The following is a 9,330-nucleotide window of genomic DNA, read 5'->3' on the forward strand; positions in this document are numbered from 1 at the left end:
AAGAACTCTAATAACAACAGATGCTGGAGGGGATGTGGACAGAAAAGAATCTTACTGCATTGTTGGTGGGAGTGTAAACCTGTTCAACCACTTCTCAAAAAACTTCACATTCAGCTCCCCTATGACCCAGCAATCCCACTTTTGGGCATTTACCCAAATGTTTACAAACAAGACCACACTATAGCTATCAGCACACCTATGTTTATTGCAGAATTATTTACCATAGCTAAGATATGGAACCAATCCAGATGCCCCTCAGTACATGAATGGATCAAGAAAATGTGGTATATATACACAATGGAATTCTATGCCTCCATCAGAAAGAATGGCATTACCCCATTTGTTAGGAAATGGAAAGATTTGGAAAAAATTATATTAAGTGAAGTAAGCCAGGCCCAAAGAAACCTAGGTCCCATGGTTTCTCTTATTTGCAATATCTAGTATATGTATGAGTCAAGCAGAAAAGGTCAGATAATGTGATGTTAGGAAAATGAATCCTTAGATATGTATTTAAATGTTTTTTTTTTCTTTCATGCATTTGTTTCTAACGCACTTATAAGATTATCTTTTTGTTGCTTTGTATGTCCCTCCCCCAGATTATAACCCCTGCTTTCACTGTATTTGATGTCGGTATAATTTGTGAAGGAGAAAGGGAAAAACAAGTCGTTTAAGGATACAGGTGGACCTGTTGCAACAATGAGAAGTACAAGTTGTCATGTCGAAAACGAGCTTTACAACATTGGTTGGGAGGAGGATTGGGTGGGGGTCGGGGGGAGGCTGGGAAGAGATGTGAAGGGTAACAAAGGAGGAGGTTGCAATACTTGATAAAAAATGTACTCATTATCTTGCCCATGTAATGTTACCCCTCTGTACATTTTGTTCACAATAAAAATAAAAATAAAAATAATGAAAATAATAAAAAACATTACCAATTTAAGGCCTAATAATGAAGAGAAATATATGGACTTCTCTTGTAACTATGAAAATATTTGGTGATAAAATGGCAGGAGTGTAAGTTCCTGCCTTTTTGGAAGGTAGACAGGCCAAGACATTAGGTAATCATGAATATGAACAATTTTTCACTTTCTTGGTTTTAGCTACATTTGAAATGGTAGGTATCATAAACAATCATATTTTGATAAAATGCCTTCTAGTATGAGCAGTTCTGGCTGAACTGTTCATCTCTCTATGATCCCTTGTAACTAAGATTAGATGTGTTCCACTAATACAATCTATGCTGTCAGAGTAAGATATTCTGGTTGGTCTATTCCTACATGGAAGAAGGGTAAAGGGTCAGGTAGACATTTGTGCCAGTAAGACCTCATTTGGGAAAATCTCAGCTGCATATGTTTAGAAGTAGCTCTTAAACAAGGCTTACTTTGAATCCATTGGCTCCACAGATCTAACACAGTTGGATAAATAAGTACTTGAAAAAGCCGTCTCCTTTGGACTTAGCTATTAATACTTGAAAGTTTGATCAAATTCTAAGTGAAAAAGACTTAAAATAGTCATTGACAAAAAAATTGCAAATGTGAGCAATCAACTGTACAACATATTTTTTTCAACTATTCACAGAATTTTAGGGAAATAAGATTAATAGCATTTTTAGGAACAATAAGGTTTCCTTGTTACAAATAGGCACCTAAGCATATAAGCCTGTATAAATATTTCATCATTAACTACTAAAATTTACAGGATGCTACATTCTTCAGCAGCTTGTATACCAAAATTACAACAATACAGAGATTAACATGGCACTTGTACAAGGATGATATGAAAATTTGTGAAGTATTCAAAATTTTTCATTCTTCAGATGCAAGAAATGAAAAACAGCTATTAAAAAGTTGATTACAAAATTACAAGTGTAACAATACACCTAATTCATATAATTAAAAGTTACTTTGACATCAGTGTATTAAATTTTCACCTTAGAAAGGCCTTTACATAGCATGACCTTTACACAACTTTTGAAATTAGACAACATTGTTGTTTTATCCCAAAGAAATATAATACTAAAAGGACCTAGGGGAAAAAAAAGGAATCTTAAACTGTTTCTGTATGGAATGCAATCTGAAAGGACACATTAATGAACCTATATGTTATAAAACAATTTAGAATTCAATGTATTATATCTAGGAGAGAATAAAATAGATTATGGACACTATACAAACATAGAATATAGAATATTTTAAAATATACTTTTTCAGACAAACACCGGAAATATCTTTAGTTTCTATACTACTCATTTCAACAGATAAGTTAAAATTATTTCCGATCAACAAAATCACAAACTCTGCATAAATCATTATAGATGTATACAAAAACTCTTGAATACATTTTGACATCAAAAGCAGACAATTCACTTTGAAGAACTCCACAGAATCCATGAATTGTTACTATAAGATATTGTTGTTATTTGGATTGTGAAAATATGTTGTATTGACAAAAAGGAATTAATGACATTTTGGAAATTTAAGAAAATTAACCGAATCATTAGGATTTAGGAGAACAATTTGTACAGCCTTCCACAACTTCAAAGAGGTAGTGATACATACTTATCCTTTTGGTAATATCAAATGCAGTTTCTTCCAAGTGGTTCTTCAGACCTGGTTTGACATATTGGTTCAACAGTTCCAGTGTATTTTTGCTATCTCAATTACCAGCAGCAAGATGCAAGGGGGTCAAAAAGCGTTTAGTTTGGGCATTGGTATCTGCATCATGAAGAAGAAAGAAGCCACTCTGGTATTATTACACGTATATGCACTGTGCAGGGGTGTCCAGCCATCTACAGTTCTTGCATGTGCCCCTTGAGCCACGAACTCACGGACAATGTCTAAGTGTCCACTGTAGGCTTCCCGATGAAGACGGGTATACTCATCGTCATCCCTAGTATTCACATGAGTAGCCTTTTTGGAAAGTATTCTCTGCACTGTAGTAAGCTGGTTATTTTCAGCAGCCCAAAGAAGAAATTTGCTTGGATCCTTCTCCATTTTTTTTCTTGCAATTTTTATCATTCCTCACATTTTCATCTTGTTCCTCATCTTCATTAGAATTGCCTAACCAGACACATTGAGTGCCAGTGGAAATGAGGTGTCCATGTATTTCCCTAATAGTTCATGTTGGTTGAACTGGTCAGAAATATCTGGTGAATTCTCTGCGTATGTTTTTTCACCATGATTTATTTTCTTTTTCCATTTTTACTATTCGAAATTATTCTAACTGGAGATTAGGGAATAAATGGAGAGCAGAGGAAAGATGTTCCTCCATATTCAAAGGTACAGACTGAAAATGAGGACCAGTGGTGTCCTCATGTGCAACTTATTCTAGGAATGAGAAAATGTGAAATAATGCCTCCTATATAAATGATTTGGGAAATGGCAGTGGAGAAAGTGAAATGATGCAACCCAAAATATAAAACAATATAAATTAGGATAATTATGGAGCAATCATATTATCTATGAGAGCCATGAAAGACAGAGATGAGCTATCCACAAAATCCATGCCTCTGATCAATTTATAGAACAAGCAGAAATTTTTTTTTAAAAAAAGGTGGAAATAGAATTTATGTATTTACTTGAAATTAGTTAATACCTTTTTAATAGCCTACATAAGAATCTAAATCCTTGATAGCACTAGTAACAGATCTGACTGAAATCAGTTGAATCACACTTTTCCTGTACAATGAAGGAATAGGTACAGGCTAGGAAAGCAGCTAGAAAAGGCAGGCTGATTGTATCTGTGAGAAAACTTTGTGGAAACTGGTATTGAGGATTACTTACTGGTGACCCACTTGCACTGGAAGCATGATTCTGACCTCTTGCTTGCTGATTCTGAACTATTGCTTTGATCATTATATTCTCCAAAAAGAAAAAGTCAGAATTGATAACAAAGGACTACTAATACAGTTTGACTTTTCATTAAGCATATTCAATCATCAAAATCACACGAAGACAATAGACAGGCCTATTTTTTTTAGATGAAAACAAGTGTCTTTAAAAAAACAAGGAATTTAAGTAGTCTTCCAAAGGACTTCCATTTTACTTACTGCATTATACATTTTTCCTAATGTTGAGTAACAATGAATAATGGATCTATTAGAAAGCTCTTAAAGCTCGTCTGTTCAATACTGAGTTCTCTTACACTATATTATGGTATTTTTTTGTATGGTCTTAGGAAGAAATTTACTTTACTAACTTGAATTTGTGACAGGACAATATCATGACTGTACATCTTTCTTCTATACTCTCAGTTTTACATTATTATCTAAATATGTGCATTAAAAAAGTATAGAGGAAAAAGTAGAAGCCACACTGGTGGATCATGGCTTTAATCCTAGCTAATCAGAAAGAAGAAATCTGAGAATTGTGGTTTGAAACCAGACCAAGAAAAAAAAGTCCATTAGATCTTGATTTGAAAGTAACCAGCAAAAGCTAGAAATGGAGCTATGGAGCTAGAAATGGAGCTATGGTACAAGCAGTGAATGCTAGCCTTGAGAAAACTAAAACAAAAAATTGACAAATTCTGAGACAGAGCCAGGCCCTGACTTCAAGCTCTAGTATTAGCATCAAACTAATTAATTAATTAATCAATTAAAAATAAATTAAGTGGTCACATGTGGAGAAAATGCTCAGGGATATCACCCAGGCTCTTATTTCAAAAACTACAATCTACCGAAAAAATCTATTTAAATAATACCTGTGTAAATAGAGTATTTTCATCACCCAAATGCACATCCATGCTCAGTTATTTTTGCAAGGTAACTCTGTTATGTCTGGAGTACCACATAACATTATCACTTAAGTAGAAAGCATTGAAACATGGGTTCACTGTATCTCTCTAATGGATTTTTCTCCCCACAAATACTCAAATCTTACAATTATTCCAATTCTTTGAAGTCATAGCTTTTTTCTTTAACATCCATAATATTAAAGTTTGAATTTAGTGTCTTGTGTCTCCTAAATGGGTGTTCTTACCAGTTTGTCATGCCCCCAGCCCTAAATTATCCAGATTAATTTTCAGATAGAATCTGGCTTCCTACTTGTGTATGATCATGGGCTCAGTCCACTTGATGTTATTCTTCCTGGAATTTAGATTAACAGGTGTCTGGCATTGTGTACAGATCTTTATGTCCAGTCTGGGCTTTAACCACTATCCTCACAACAGTAGACTCCCATATAGTCAGGTTTTTCATAAGCTTACCATAGCTGATTTTTTAAATAAATCTTTGCATTTCCTGCAGGTTCTTGAGTACTGAATTAATTTGTGTTTTCTTTGGGTTCGTTTGTTTTATTTGAATATATGTATTCAGTGGTTCCTCATTTTTCATTTGGTTTCTTTCACTCAAGTTCTTACCTAAAGTGCTGAGAAACCAATTCTTCTTTCTCAAGATAGTCAAGCTGAACTTTATTTATTCCAAACCAATTTCAGTAATATTTAAACATCTTCATATCTAGGAATGGTACACAAATGCTTATCACTGAGAAGGGTCTTTTTATTTTCACAGCATCTTTGGCATTCACAGACTTATCATGAATTATACAAATATAATAAAACTCAGATGCTTGCCAGGAGGAGAAAAACCTATTACTAATTGTTTGACAGAGGCTTCCCTTCCCGTGAATGAAATACGCTGCTTGATGCAGGATTTCACAGAATCATATTGCTAGGGAGAGCCTAAAAAATCAGGTAACACTACAGAGTTGAGGGAGATTACTTGACCTCCTGAATAATTTACTTTTATGTCAAATAAAAGCAGGCTTCCAAAAAGAGAGTAGACTTTAGAGAAACATGATGAGTTGTATGTAAATAGGTGCTTAGCTGACTTTGTTGATTGATGAACTAATACAGGGAAATAAAGTACAGCACGGTAAAAAAATAAAGAACTCTGCATTGAAATAATCATTTCTGTGTGTGTGTGTGCATGCACATATGTGCGTGTACACACACATGTATGTGCATTGCTCATGCATGCATTATTCATTGCTGAGGCTTGAGAGTGCCTAGACTCTATCCCAAAGCTTCTGGTCAAGGAGAGTGGTCTACCACTTAAGCCACTACTCCACTTATGGTTTTTTGGAGATAATCACATGTATTGTCATGATTGGACTGGCTTTGAACGGTGGTCTTCAGATCTCAGCCTCCCGATTCAGTCTCTGAGTAGCTTGTTAAAATGCTGCCTGTACTCTATGCTTCACTGCTGTTTTATACTTTTCCTGAGGTAATCACAAGTCTAAGTCATATATGTCTAATTGTTTAAAAATATTTACTGCTTGGCACCAGCGCTCCCAACTGTACTCTTAACTACTTAGGAGACTTGAGAACAGAACCCAGGCCACATTTTAGTGGACTTCCTTAATCTATAACTGGGTGCATTGGATCATTTCCACCATCTTGCACTATCTAGAGACTAAAATTGGAAGGACTGCAGGATCAAGGCCAGCCATGGTAGATAGTGCAACTCTGATGCCTTTGATGATGGGAAGGCTAAAAGGACAGATCAGGTGCATGTTCTTGTGGAAAGGGAACCCCTACCCTAAAATTAACAACTGATATGATGCCTGCCTAGCAAGAACAATACACCAAGTTGAAATCCCCACCAAAATAAGTATATACCTTAACATCCAAAAACATATAGCATCTGTTCTTTGCTCTAATATAATCTTTATCTGATTATCATATGATATGGCAGAATAGTTTCTTCGTTAAACTTATGATATATTTAAAAGGACCTAGAAAATTCTTCCTCTCTTCTTAAGTGCAAACGAATGGCAAATTGCCTCATTTGTTACATATTTGACTACCACTAAAAATTCTTCTAATGATTATTATAGTAATATATACTGATTTATTACTTTACTGTGTAACAGTTTTTAAACTTTTTGCTTCTCTGTTGAAGTTTAAGTATTTAAATTCTATCATCAAAATATATTCCTTGTGTACTTGGGGCAGTTCTTTACTAAGTTTTTAACCAATGGGTTCTAAGAATTTTTGTTATTGTTAAAATATTGTACAGAGGGGTTACAATTACATGGGCAAGACAATGAGTACATTTCTTATCAAGCATTGTTGCCTCCTCCTTTGTTTCCACTTCCCATCCGTCCCCATCCCCTCCTCTACCCCCCAACCCAATCCTCCGCCCCTCCACAGCCAAAGTTGTAAAGTTTGTTTTTCGACATAACCTCTTGTACATCTCATTGTTGCAATGGGCCCACCTGTATCCCTATTTAAAGTATTTGTTTTTTCCCTTCCCCTCCAAAAATTATACCAACAGCAAATACAGTGAAAGCAAGGGTTATACCGTGGGGGAGGGACATATAAAACAACAAAGAAATAATGTCATAAATATGTTGGAAATAATCGCATGAAAGAAAAAAAATTTGAATACTTATCTTGAGGTTCATTTCATCTAACATGAACTTATCTGACCTTTCCTACTTGACTCAGACAAATACTAGTTATTGCAAATAAGGGAAACCATGGAATCTATGTTTCTTTGGGCCTGGCTTAATTAAGTCAATATAATTTTTTCAAGTGTTTCCATTTCCTAAAAAATGGGGCAATGTCATTTTTTCTGATGGAGGAAGAGCATTCCATCTACGAATTCTTAATTGGTATATTCTTTGGTTTATTTTTAATTTCAATTTAATTTTATTGTAAAGGTAATTTACTTAGGGGTTACATTTTCATAAGTAAGATAATGAGTACATTCCTTATGGAAGGAACATTGTTATCTCCTCCATCAATTTTTTTGTACACTCATACAACTACTGATGCTTTTGCAATAGCTATTGATCAATGGGTACTTTTTCTTTCTTTGTTCATGCATTTTTATTATAAAATTGATATACAGAAGGTTTACATTTACTTGTCACCTAAAGAGTACACTTCATTTTATTTTCTAAATTTCAAATTTTGAACTTAATTACTTATTTTCTTTTGTTTCATTAGGGTAATTCTTTTTTCAGAGCTGTAGGATTAGTTAATTTAATTGCATGATTTTCACACATGTAAATTAATCAGACACATATATTTTGCTTTTAAAATATTTAACATGTGAATAGATAAAATTATTTTCTTAATTTTATATGGTTGGTGAATTTAAATAAATTTATTTTCTTATAGTTCTAAACATATTTTTCCAGGTAACAAATACTAGCTGTATTTTCAAGAAACACATACTTTATTAAGAAAGGCTTCATTATCTGGTCACTTTTTGAAAATTTACTTTCTTGTACTTGAATTAAAAAAGTTTGAGCTGGGCATGGTGATTTGTGGCTTCATTTTCTAGCTATAGGAGGAACTGCAAATAGGTTTGTAATTCAGGAGAGCCTGGGAAACTATGAGACCTTATTCTAAAAATATCCATAGTGAAATGATTAGAGATATAGCCATCAATAGCAAGATATGGAGCACGCACCTGGATATCATATTCTAAATCTTGAGTTAAAACACCAGTAACCTCAATCTTTTGTCAAAATAAAACGATACATGTTTCAAAATGTTTATTACTTAAAACATGTTTGCAAGGTTCTCATGTGTTCTATTTCTTAATTTTCAATTTACTTATTCTATAAGAATCCAAGTATATTGTCTTTTATTTCTCCTAAACTTTTAAATAGTATGAGCAATATTATTATTTCATATATTAACCTTCTTTTAGTATTTGTGATAAATTCCTCGGTTTAATATAATAATATCAATATTCTAAATGTGTGTACGTGGTGTGTGTGTGTGTGTGTGTGTGTGTGTGTGTGTGTGTGTGTGTGTGTGTGTGGTTGTGTGTGTGTGTATGTGTGTGTGCTTTGTGTGTACTTTGTAATGATGAGGGAGGGGTCAGATCCATGGTTTCACATATGCTAGGCCAAGGTTTTTGCACTGCACTATACTGTCTAGTTGTAGTGTTTTAAATTATGACTTTTAAATTTTCATTACTAGTGATTTTTCAAAATTATATATGATAAAATGTGATCCATATTCTATCCACCTTAGCAAATTTTACTGTTATTTAGAATATTTCTACTGCCTTTCCACTTTCAAACCCTTGTGTTTGTTATTGATAAAGGTTTTACTTTGCTTCTTTTCTCTCTTCATTTTGCCATTAGACTTACTTATTCTTTCTCTTATTTCTTTGGAAAATAATTATCATATTCCTATTACAATTTCTTTACATTGTAAGAGGTCTATACAATGCTTTATTTTTTATTTTATTTTTCCAATCTTCTCTGACTCTCAGCCCACACTATTAGGTGGATTAAAAAGAAACTTGTTTCAGGACAGTTGATTATTTTCCTGCTTCTCTTCTCTGTCGTCTTTCTGTCTTTTGAAACAAAA

The 9,330-nt window shown here is 33.7% G+C and overlaps 1 non-coding gene across 1 annotated transcript; it reads left to right on the forward strand.

The window, feature by feature from the left end:
- Window positions 1-1,696: 1,696 nt before the first annotated feature.
- On the forward strand, window positions 1,697-1,803 carry LOC122104499. The gene has a single exon (XR_006146948.1). It is a non-coding gene; the product is annotated as a U6 spliceosomal RNA (small nuclear RNA).
- Window positions 1,804-9,330: the final 7,527 nt, after the last annotated feature.

The sequence above is a fragment of the Dipodomys spectabilis genome, unplaced genomic scaffold (assembly GCF_019054845.1).
Source record: "Dipodomys spectabilis isolate Male_0828 unplaced genomic scaffold, ASM1905484v1 ptg000025l, whole genome shotgun sequence".
Taxonomy (NCBI): domain Eukaryota; kingdom Metazoa; phylum Chordata; class Mammalia; order Rodentia; family Heteromyidae; genus Dipodomys; species Dipodomys spectabilis.